We start from the raw sequence: 12,937 nt of genomic DNA on the forward strand, positions 1-12,937 counted from the left end.
CTTTGGCTAAACAACACCACTCATGGCGCTGGGTAGCCTGGCCCACCCTGAGTGGTGGGCTCAGCTCTGTGGCCCACTGCTCCGATCTGTCCAACGCTGTACAGAACCTAAGAACAGCAAAGCAACCTCCACCTCGCATTGAAGGAACGGACCCAAATAGGAAGTTACAAGTACTGTGACTTCCTGAGGTTCTCCCCAAACCCCAGGTGGGGTCACCAATGGAGGAGATCCTGTGGGGGTGCTCCCAGTTTCAAGGACAGAAACTTCCTATTCCTTTGAGGAGAGAAGAATGACGAAAAATGCACCGGGCTCGTTTGAGGAACCAGGACCCACTGAAAACCTGCTTGTGATGGCCCTGGTGGCCCCCAGGACCCCTCAGTCCTCTTTTCTAGGTCGTTGCTGGTGTGCCTTTGTTTTGTGTTCAATATGGATGAATATATACATATAAATTAATACTTAAAAGATTGGTATAAACTCAACTGTTTTAGGAAGCCACATGGCAATGTGATTAGTATTGGTATTCATGATTTAACATTTCTTTTCCCACTAGATGAAGTTTCTAAGATTTGCAAGGTACATGTCAAGGACGGGTGTATAAATGGATTTTTATTTATTCACAACTCCAAGACTAATTGCTTCCCTTTGCCTCAAGGCCACGAGATTGGTTTTAATATGACACTTCAAAAGTATTCATAGAACTACAGAGATACTAAGTGTCATTGTTTAAGAGACAGATCTCACTGTTGTACTGCTGACCCTGAAAATAGGATGTTCCACTTTATTTTAAATTCCTACATGTTTTTTTAAAGAGTTTCACTTTATACCAACTATATTAAAAATGCACAATTTAATCGAAACAAAAACTGACCATTTTGAAGGACCTTTCTTTCTTTAATACTGCTGGGGACTTTGTTTTTATATTCCTGAGCCCTTTTATTAAAGAGCTGAACTTTATACATGTCGTTAAGAAGAGTAAGTTTGGGTCATAATTTATTCTCAAGTGTTTTAAAAGTTCCTGGCTAAATGTCAACCATCCCTTACATTGAAATGTGGACATGGCCCTGTGATAGGCACTTAATGGTCTGTGGTATATAATACAATGGTGATGCATTTTTTAATTGAAAATGTATAATTAGGACTGAAAACATTGCACATCTTGTGGAATATATCTACTTTGATTACTGCGGTCCAGGAAACAAAATTGGATGTGAGTCTAATCAGAACTTGCTTTATCATTAAGATTTAACTAGCACTTAAGCCATTGCAGTTTATAGTGTAAAAAGCAGACTCAAACCTGTGCCCACTTTGACATTCCTCTGTACATCACAGGTCAGGCGGGTCATCTGCCAGGTATAAAACCATGTGTGGCACACAGAACCCAGGGCAGGACCTCGGGTTTCCAGATGTTTCAGGTTGGTTTCCAGTGTGATTTTGTGTTTTGTTATTGTTGTTTGCAGACTGTTTAAAAATTAGGACCTTAATGAGGCAGGTAAAATGAATCCCAAGTGAGATCATAGTCTGTCTAACCTAATCTCAGGAAGGCTGTGACCAGACCAATGGAGTAATAGGCTGAGGGACCCAGCAGCTGGGTCTTGAAAGGAGGGAAGAGCTGGGGTACTAGGCAAGGCTGTCTTCTCCCTACTCCCCTCAGGCTTCCTGGGGTGAAAGCCAGACCCTCCTGGGTCTGTGTCCATGACTCAGAGATGGCCCATGTCCAGGCTAGAATTGAGCCAGGCCAGCCCAGAGCTCAGAATCTGATGTTCTCTTGGCCTCTCGGGAATCCCCCTCACCCTTTCCACCTGGTTGAGCCCTCAAAGTGGGAATGTAAGACACTAGTGCCTCCCCAAACCAGATTTCCTCTGCCTGTCATTGAGGAGAATAATGCAAGACCCCCAGGACTCTCTGGGCCCTGCCCAGTTGCAGACACCATGCTCAGGCACAGGCTTTATGGTTTCTGGTGGATCGGAAGGCAGGGGCGGTCTCCAGGTGCTGCAGGCCACCCCTCCCTCCTTTCCTCTGCCTACAACCCAGGCATGCTGCTCAGAACCAAACTAACTTTGCCCTCTCTGGGAACCAGCTCAGAGTAAGAACCATGAGACCAGCCTGAGATCTCCTGCCCAGGAATCTTAGTGCATTGGTGGTTTGTGGATGGGCCTCTGAGGAGCCACAAATACCCCCACCCCCAATTGCTCTGAGCTTAAGCCACTTTATAAGATATATTTCAGCATTTTTTTTTTTTACCTAATCCTCAAAAGGGTCTATGTGAATTTAGAAACAAAGAGCAAAAGCTGTATCAGAGTAGCTTCCTGATGAGCACTCGATTCTCTCCAACAAGAGCAAGTGGGTGGAGGGAGCCTGGAATTGACTGGGTGGCTCTGCAACGTTATCAAGGACCTGGGTCTCTCCACTTGGCTCTGCCATCTCCAGCACATTGGGCTGTTCTCATGTCAGCTCTTCCCTGGTCTCAAGATTAATGGAACTCAAAGCTTCAGACCTTCCTAGACACCGTGGAAAACAAAGGAAGTCATCCCAATGGTTCCCACGACCCTCCAGGGTGCCTCCTATTGGCCCAAACCTAGTCAACCTGCCACCTAGCAATCCTACCTAGGAAAGGGATTGGCTTCAGCCAATCAGGTTCCCTGTGGTTAGGGGTGGGGTGGGGAGTCTGGGGTTACTGCCCCACACCTTGGAAGAGAAATGGATACCGAGCCAAGTGGAGCTCTGCCTCAGAGAGGCAGATTTTTGTGTTCAAGACGCACCCCCAAATTTTATAAGCTGTTGACCCTGAGCTAGAAGGAAAGAAGAACAGTGGAGAGAGGCGCCCCAAACTCTAACAGGTACCTCTAGGAAAATTTAAGGTAGCAATGTCCTCAACTGTCTTTCACCCAAACCCTCAGGAGATGCAAGGCCCAAATATGGGGGTGGTCTGGCAGAGGGTGGCTACTTCCAGGAAGCCAAGCCAGGCCACTGCCCCCAGGCCCTCCACCTGGATTCCTCCTCAGGGTTCATTCCACTCTCCTGAGCTGCTTCAGCACAGAACTGAGATCCTCCAGCAGCCCCTTGGGGCATGGGGGAATGAGGCTGTTCCTTGTCAACAGCAACTTCGGGAAACAGGGAAATGGTGGCCACACAGGCAGTGCCTGACATTGGGAAGAAGCCCCAGAGAAGCCCAGGGACAGTAGCATTTACTGAGATTGCTGGTTAGATGAGGCTGTTGCAGTGGAGAGAGGCCCGTGAGGCCCTCTTTGGGCTCCTCAAGTTTTCTCAATCAATATAGGCCCTGTCCGGACTCCTGAGGGAGCAGCCTTAAACACTTGAGTCTTGCCTCTAAATATCGCGAGGCTACCACTGTGGCTCTAAGTGACCACCAGGGCTCACAGGTCACAGGGCTCAGCAGATTGCTTTTGCGAGAGTCCAAGAGATTTTCTCATGAAAAGAGTTTATACAGTAAGGAAAGTAGCCTTTGATGAGTCAGCCCTGCCCCTGGGCGCCTTCCTGGGACCAAAGCCTGGCACAGTGACCCTCTTTCTTGTCCCAAGCAGTTCCTTCCCCTTGGGCCCGACCACTAGGAGACTGTCTGAAAATGGGGCATGAACTTGGGAAGTGTGAGTCCAACTGGGTGGTCTTGGCTTTTAGGGCTCAGAGTCTCAGTGTCCTGCTGTGTGATGTGGGAACAGTGAGAGGACCTAGCTGGTGGGAATGCCTGGGGAATTGTATGTGGACATATGCAAGGGACGCAGCCAGGCCCAGGGTGATCGCACAGCAAGTGTGAATTATTTTGAAAATGATGTTGGAAACTTCCTCTTTCTTTTTTTGTTGGCTAGTCTCCTCTTTCAACTGACCCTTCAAAGAGTTCTGGATAAGCCTAGGTTGTACCCTCTCCCTCCTGGGTGCCGCTGGCCTGGAGCCCACCCACAGGAGACACATGGGAACTTAGGAACTGCCCCTTGACTCCAAGAGTCTGGGCTTAATACCTCGTGACTGTATAATTAAGATGAACTTGTATACCTTAAGGGGGAAGGCGTAAAATTTGCCTAACATTTAAAGATAAAATATATAAGACTTTCGAAAAATGTCCTGTTTCCTTTGGGCTGTGCCCCTGGGCAAGCCTGGGAAGTGTCCCCAGGCTCCTCTGCCCTCAGGGCCCCCAGAGGCAAAGGGCAATTCAGCTCAAGGGAGGAGCCCAGAGAGCCCAGAGGGTCTGCTGGGAAATTCTTTTTATTTTTCATGCCTAGAAACACTTTACCGTCCTTTAAAATATTGGAAGGAGAGGGGGAGGCTAAAGGGAGGAGGGATTTGATCTGTATACACCGTATGCATGGATTGAAATAGCACGCGGAACACTGTTAATATGTACAATTAATGCAAGTTAATAAAAAATAAAGAATACAAGGTCATCGCAAAAAAGTAATAAACCTCAATAAAAAGAAGGGAAAAAAATCCTGTTTCACTCCTCCCAAAGGGAACGGTCCCAGTGATTTGATGTAATCACCAGCCATTTTCCTATTCATATCCACACAAGTGTGCACCCACACAATTGCACAGACCCGGACAGATACACACACATGAATGCACATGCTCAAAGACACAATCACAACTATAGATAGACACAGATACACATAGTAACAGAGACAGAGGCACAGCAGATGCCCACCTGCTCAACTGCAAATGTACACACAAAACAGTGCTACACAATACAGATTGTGTGTGTGTGTGTGTGTGTGTGTGTCACTGAGGGATTGAAGTCAGGGGTGCTCTACCCCAAGCTACTTTTTTTTTTTTTTTTTAATTTTCAGACAGGGTCTCACTGAGCTGTTGAGGCTGACCTCAAACCTGCGATCCTCCTGCCTCAGCCTCCCAGTCACTGCAGTTACAAGCATGCCCCACTGCTTCCAACCAGCCACAGATAATCACAGACACACAGAAGCACAGTCCCAAAGACACCCTGAGTGCGCACACATTCACAAATTTAAAATATGAGATCAAACTATTCATACCTATCCACAGCCTCTCTTTCCCCCATTCTGTATTTCAAACTATAGAAAATAATCTAAGACATCCCCATGTAACAAACCTTACCATTTGAAATGCTTGCTTCATCTCTCTCTTTAAAAACCAAACAAAATGATACAGAGCAGTTTAAACCCCTCTCTCCTTCGCCAGCTTAAGTTGTGTCACTTCTACGCACGTTTGTCTACTTTTGGCAACGGGAATGTCATGAACAATGACAACAGCTGTGTCTGTTTGGAACTTGGACATAAATGGCATGGAAGTGTGTCTCTTCTGGAATCCTGTGATTGTCACTTGCTTTTTGCACATCACCAGGCAGGGCAGACACCCTCTCATGTCACTCCTTTGATCCACGTGGGGCCTCTAGCTCCTGCCCTAAGTCCCCTCCCTCAGCCAGCCCCCCTCCCCCATCTAGTCTTCCTCCCTTCCAGACCCTCTCTGCCCCTCCTCCCCCTCCTCTTCCCTGTCCTCTCTCTCCTCCCTCCCCCCACCTCTCCCCCTCCCTCCCCTGCTCTCTCCCCTCCTCCCTCCTCTCCTCCCTCCTCTCCTGCTGTCCTCCCTGGCTGCCTCCCTCCTCCTCCACCTCTAGGCGATGCAAGCCTCTGGCTGAAAAACTGGAAGGTCACCGAAGGAAGTACAAAAAGAAAACGCATCTTGATACATTTCAGAATATTATCTCCCTGCAAATTGTGACGGTTCTGATTTTACATTTAGAGCCCTTCTTAGCCTTTTAGAATTAACTTTTGCATCTAAAAAGGTCTGGATCTGAAAATGAATCTATTTTTTTTTTTCAAAATGGCTAGCCAGGCTTCCAGATGAAACCAACTAGTAAAAATTTTGCATGGAGGATTTTCACTGGCAGTGGGGGAAAATCGAGAGCCTCTTCTTTTTGCTTTGTTACAGAAGGAATATGAGAATACAAATAAGTTGTAAAAAATTAAAACATTGATCCTTTTAGTAATTAGAACTAATTACAAATGAATCCCCCCACTCTCTGGCAATCTCATTTTCCTCTTCCTAGGGAACCTCAGTTTGGTACATGTGAGAGGTTAAATTATTGATTCCAGTCTTTCCCTGCCCTGTCGTACCTAGAGACATCTCCACTCTTGCCACAGCTTGGCTTTCGGGTGGGCAGAAAGAGCTTCCCACACTGATATTGGGCTTCACCAAGGGAAGTTAGCAGATCATGGCTCCAGCCGACTTGAGTTCGTGCCAGCACTGAGTCTGCCTGTCTTCTGCTGCCCCGGAAAACATGCCCCAGGCAGCAGCTGCAGGCCCCCCAGGCTGAGCCTCAGAATGAGACCTGTGGGGTGGGACTAGGAGACCCACCTGCAGGTGCAGGAGAAATAAATGCCTCTTTCTTGTATGCCACTGAAATTTTTTTTTCTGTATCACACGGCAATAGCCGAAAAAAATATAAACTATATTGTGTGTGTGTGTGTGTGTGTGTGTGTGAATACACATACATACACCAATCAGATTGGGATGTTATACATATTCTTCTATGACTTATATAACAAATTCTATGTAACCGAGTATACTATAAATATCATAGAATTAAGTGTGAATTTATTTCATATCTCAGCCCAGCGCTAACATTTTTGGGGGTCCAGAAAAAAAGGATAAATGGAGGTCCATATCTCAGAGGTCTAAATATTTAAAAAGTATGTATGGAGCTAACTCCATTAAATCAAAATCAGTTACCTCCCCCACCCCAACCACCACCACACCTTAACAAATACACCTTCCTAATGACCTGGAAGGCCCAGTTCAGCCTGGAATTTGTGGATTCCTTCCAGTGGTGTGCTGGAATGTGGTGGCTTGGGAACAGCTGTCTCTGGCCTCCCTCTGTCCCCACACCTGGCTCCTTTCCCCACGTGGGGCCTGATGTGTTCTGGTACTCACTCTAGCCTGCGCACCCAGGCTCTGTCCCCGCGGCCCACGAATACCTACCCGAGGCCACCATGCTGGTGGATGCTGCCCTAAGGAAGAAGAGGCCCACGAAGGCCCTGGTAGCATGATTTGGGCAGTTAGGCAGGAAATGACAACATCCCAGGAACGTGAGCACAGGCAGACTTTCCTCTCACATCCTCAACCTCTCCCTTTCAAGGGCCCTTTCTAGTGGCCCTTACGCACCTTGAAGTTACCTCCCAGGAAAGAGCACACACCAAACTGTGACCTTCCCTGGTATCCAGCCTCCACCCTGATTCCCGCTGCACCCCCAGCCGACAGAGTGGAAACAGTGGTGTCCACTTCCGGTCTCCTATCCAGCTCCCAGGCCCTCCAGAATCCATCCCAGTCTGTCTTACCTTTGTTCCCTGCACCCGCACTCCCCCCACCCCGACACCTCTTTCTCAGGTCATTAAGGACCTTTCTATCATTCAAGTCAAAGGACATTTCTCAGCCCTCAGATGACTAGCTTCTGGGCAGCATAGAGCTCAAATGGCCACTCCCTCCTCTTGGTGTTCTTTCCTCAGGGTGTTAGTGATTAGTGCAGCCCAAGAACTCTCCTTTCTCTTCCTCGGGGGCTCTGTGGCAACATTGTTTTCCGTGCCTCCTTTGAAATTAGATGAGGCCCTGTAAATCACTTTGCCAGCAAAACAGGAGGCAGAAGCCTTCCATTCTCAGGTTCCCTTCTCTTACAGGGCTATTAAGAAGCTAGCTCAAGATGGAGCCTCCATCAACCTAGGTTCCAAAGAGACCTTGATGATCAGACTCTCTGCTAATCTAAACTGAATGTAGAGAGGGAGGGAGAAAGAAACTTTTGTCATTTTAGGCGTTTGAAACTTTAGGGATTTTTTTTCCCCACAGCACAACCTGGCCTATACTGACTATTGCACTTGGCATCCACAGAGGACTCACAGTTTCTTTGCCTCTCAGCTAAGCCCCCTGCTTTCAGTCCCCTTTGCAGTCCTGATCATTGCAGCCTGGTCATTCTCAGGCTCCCTCCCCTTCCTTTTCTTTCCCTTCTCTCCCTTCCCCTGTCTCCTCTCTTCTCCTTCCACTTTCTCCCTTCAGAATCTCATGCTCATCTCCTCCCACCTGCAGAGCCTATCATCCATATCCTGGAACTTCTGAGGCTCCCAGACTCAGCAAGTCATAGCTGAGAATCCTGATCCTGCCTGCTTCCCAACCTGGTCTCCCCCCAGTGTTCCCCTGTCACCCACCACTCAGTTGTGCCTGCTAGAAACTGAGAGTTGCCCTTCCTCCTTCCCACATCTCCCATCTCCAGTCCATCACCAAAGTCCGGCAAGTTATTCCTCTGACTGACCCATGATTCTCCACCATCACTTTCATGCTGGTCCAGCGGTTGTCGTCCCTCATCTGGGTTTGGGTAGCAAATCTTTCTGGTCTGGCTGCTTTTCAGTCTCATCCTTACAATCTGCTTTCCCCATGACAGCCAGAGGGATCTTTTCAAAAGATTATGGAGCTGCTTGCTCTTAAAACCTTGCAAAGGCTTCTCTTGTTCCCATGATAAAAATAACATTATCCTAAGTGGGATGTGCGCACTGGCCGGCCCACCTCTCTGGTCTGCTGCCTCGTTCCCTGAAGGGTTAGAAAGCTGTGCTTTTTGCATCCGTATGAAAGGGAGAGCAAGGAAGGAGCAGGCGGAAAGAGTTGAGGTCTTTCGCAACATCAGCAGAGGCCAACTTTGCAAGGAGTTACCCCCCATTTAGGGTGAGTGAGCAGGGTCTCATATGCCCCCCGTGTTGATTGTTATAAGTGTCATTGGAGATGGGGTTTGACCTTGGGCAAGGCATCTCTCTTTCCCCGGGGCTTTTTCTGAAGCAAGATGCTGGCTAAGGCTTTTTGCAGGGAATAATTCCCAAAGCTGGGGAATTTGCTCTTCATCACTAAAGAGGGACTTGGCTGGTGTATCAGGGGTTCAGCATAGCTCACCCTTTGCATGAGTAGGATCCATTTCAGAATCAGTTGTCTTGGGAGGCTGAGGCAGGAGGATTGCAAGTTTGAGGCCAGCCTTGCCAATTTGATGAGGGTCTAAGCAACTTAGTGGGACACTGTCTCAAAATAAAAAAATAAAATAAAATATAAAAGGCTAGAGATGTAGCTCAGTGGTAAAAGCACCCTTGGGTTTAATCCTCAGTACAAAAACAAAGAAACAACAACCCCCCACCCCCAAACAACAAAACAAAACGAAAACCAGTTATCTCTTAGTAACCATGGAGGATTGGTGCCAGGAGCCTTTGTGGATACAAAATCCACAGATGCTCAGGTTCCTCAAATAAAATGTCATAGTAATTGCATATAACCTATTCACATCCTCCCAAATACTTTAAATCATCTCTAGATTACATATAATACCTGATACAATGCAAATATTATGTATAATATATATAATTATATAATCTAATAAATCATCTCTTGATTGTTTATAATCACAAATACAATACAATTGTCCTACTGTATTATTTAGGCAATAACAAGGAAGAAAATTTATATATTTTCAGAATGGACATAAATTTCTTTCTCCATTTTTTTTTTTTTTTTTTTTTGATACTGGAACTTCAACCCAGGGGTGCTTAACAACTGAGCTACACCTCCAGCCCTTTTTATTTTTTATTTTGAGACAGCGTGTCACCAAATTGCTTAGGGCCTTGCTAAATTGCTGAGACTGTCCTTGAACTTGCAATTCTCCTGTCTCAACCTCCTGAGTTGCTGTAATTACAGGTGTGTGCCACCATGCCTGACTTCTTTTTTAAGTATTTTTGATCTGCAATTTTTTGAATCCATGGACACAAAAGTGACAGATTGCAGAGGGTTGACTGTGCAGCTCTCCCAGAATTCTGGTGTCCCTCTCTCTGGGGGAATTTGGAAGAGGAAGGTTAATGGGTTCAATACAACCCCCACTGCTGCAGTTGACCTTGAGGCTGCAACTGATACTCAACTTCTTTCTCCTTTGTTATGGATTCTGGATCCCATCTACTCGTGGCTAACAGCTCTCTGGTCTCAGTGACTTACCTGGTACAGTAACCAAGTATTTATGCCCAAGAGGCCTGAGATCCTGGTCAACGTGACCTTCTTAGGCCAGAGTTACTGTACTACACTTATCTGTTCACTGTCAAAAATGGGTGGGGGACAATAGCTAAACTATAGAACCAACCTAGGTGCCCTTCAACAGATGAATGGATAAAGAAACTGTGGTATATATATATACACAAGGGAATATTACTCAGCCTTAAAGAAGAATGAAATTATGGCATTGGCTGATAAATGAATGGAACTGGAGAATATTATGCTAAGCAAAATAAGCCAATCCCTAAGAACCAAAGGCCAAATGTTTTCTCTGATATGTGGATGCTAATTCACAATAAGGGGTGTGGGGGAGAATAGAGGTAATTTGGACTAGACAGAGGAGAGTGAAGGAGGGGAGGGAGTATGGGGGTAGGAATGATAGCAGAATTAATTGGACATTATTACCCTATGTGTATATATGATTGCATGACCTGTTTAACTCTACATCATGTACAACCAGATGAATGAGAAGTTATACTCCATTTATGTATGATGTGTCAAAATGCATTCTACTGTCATGCTAAATATAAGAAACAAAAAGTATTTTAAAAAATAGGTGAAGGAGTGCCAAGAAACACCCAAGTGTGGATTAAACAGGAGCCAAATACATTTCTCCCTACCTTCCTATGTAACAAAAATGCTATCTTGTCCTGCTGATGCGAGTCCTTTCTTCCTGCTAAGAGGGTGACTCTTCCTATTTTCTGGATCCTTAGCAAGAGGAGCATGAAGTGCCCAGGCAGCAAGCAAAGTTTTCAGCTCGATGGGACCCTCTCTGTGTGCCTAGACAGAGCATTCCTCACAAGGGAACCAGGAGCTCTAAGTCCTTAGAGCCCAGAGTTGTGTATGTGGGAAGCATTGATTCACAGGTAGTAAAAGTGATGGTGAACAGGTAGGTAGAAGTGATGGTGAACAGGTAGGTAGAAGTGATGGTGAACAGGAAACTCATGCTTCTATTCCTTAGTTCCCAGACCCCACTCATCCATGACATAGTGTATTAGTTTCCTATTGCTGCTGTAACAAACTGCACCAGCTTAGTGAAGTAATACAACATAAATCTACTGAAGTTCAGGAGATCCCAAGTCAAAAATGAGTCTTATTGGACTAAAATTAAGGAGCAGGTAGGGCTGCATTCCTTCGGAGAATCCATTTCCTTGCCTTTTCCAGCTTTTATAGGCTGGCTGCTGGCTTTTCTCCATTTTCAGAGCCAGCCAGGTCTGGTGAATGTTTCTTCCACTGGACTACTCTGACCCGGACTCTCATGCTTAGCTCACAAGGGTGATCACATTGGGTCCACTTAGATAATTCAGGATAGTCTCCCCATCTCAAAATCCTAAACTTCATTGCATCCTGCGAAGAGGGTCTCTTTTGCCATGTAAAGTAACCTATTCACAGGTTCTGAGAAATAGGATGTGGGCAACTTTGAGGAAGAGGTTCATTATTCTGCCTATCATTCATGGATAGAGCCGTATCCAACCTATTGTTCATTTAAGATGTACCTTTTGCTCTGGGAAATGGTACCCTCTCATTGCAAAATATCACCTCTGAATTGACACTTTAGCAGAGCTTTAAATAAGCCCTTGCATTCCTTTACCAGACTGGCAGATTCAGGAGGAAATAGTACATAATATGACCAATATGACTTAAGGCTATATGCCCATCCACACCCCTCCTTTGCTGTAAAATGAGTCCACTCATCTGACCCAATGTTCTGTGGGATCCTGTGCCATTGGACCAAATGCTCTATAAAACCCTTGGCCAGCAGTGTAGCTCAGGCCCTGTGGGAAAGGAAGGTAATCCCATACCTAGAATACGTGTTTATTCCTGACAAAATTAAAACACTGCATCTTCCAGAATGAAAGGGATTGCTATGGTTTCAATGTGTTCCCCCAAAGTTCATGTGTTGGAAACCCAATCCCCAATGTGACAGGGGTTGAGAGGTGGGGCCTTTAAGTGGTGATTAGGGCTTGGGGCATGGAGGCCCTTGGGAGGCTGAAGTAGGAGGATTGCAAATTTAAGGCCAGCCTCAGCAACTTAGCAAGATCCTATCTCAAAAAATAAAAATAAAAAAGGGCTGGGGATGTTGCTCAGTGGTTAAACACCCCTGGATTCAATCCCTGGTATTCAAAAAAAAAAAAAAAAAAAGAGAGAGAGAGAGAGAGTTGATTAAGTCAGGAGGGCTCTACCTTTATTCTACCTTCATGAATGGATTAATGTCCCCTCAGTCCCTACACTCCCTCTTTCCCTCTCTTGCCCTTCTATTTTTTGCCTTCTGCTATAGGATGACCCAATAAGAAGGCTTTTACATGATGTGTGTCATACTTTGAATGTGAGGTGTCCCCCAAAAGTTCACATGTGAGACAATGCAAGAAGATTCAGGGGAGAAATGTTCGGGTTATAGCCTTAACCCAATGGGATTAACTGAGTGGTCACTGGAGGCAGGTGGCGTGTGGCTGGAGGAAGTGATTCATTGGGGGATGTGGCTATGATGTATATATTTTGTATCTGGAAGGTGGAGTCTCTCTCTGCTTTCCTGATCCTTCTGTGTCCACCACCCTCTCCTGCCATGATGTTCAGCCTCACCTCAAGCCCTGAGGAACAGAGCTGGCCTTCTATGGACTAAGACCTCTGAAACTGTGAGCCCTCAGGTGAAGTTTTCCTCCCCTACAATTGTTCTGGTCATAGCTGTGCAAAAGTTGACTACAACAATGTGGATGGCATATCTTGGACTTCTAGATTCCCAAACCCTAAGAAATACCTGTTGTTTATAAGTCTATGAGACTTTTTCCAGCCTCAGCTGCTTTGTGACAGAACACAAAATAGACCATGACAGAAAACTGGTCCCCAGAAATGAGGCTGTTGCTGTAATAAACACCTGAAAATGTGGAAGTGTCTT

The sequence above is a fragment of the Marmota flaviventris genome, chromosome 18 (assembly GCF_047511675.1).
Source record: "Marmota flaviventris isolate mMarFla1 chromosome 18, mMarFla1.hap1, whole genome shotgun sequence".
Lineage (NCBI taxonomy): Eukaryota > Metazoa > Chordata > Mammalia > Rodentia > Sciuridae > Marmota > Marmota flaviventris.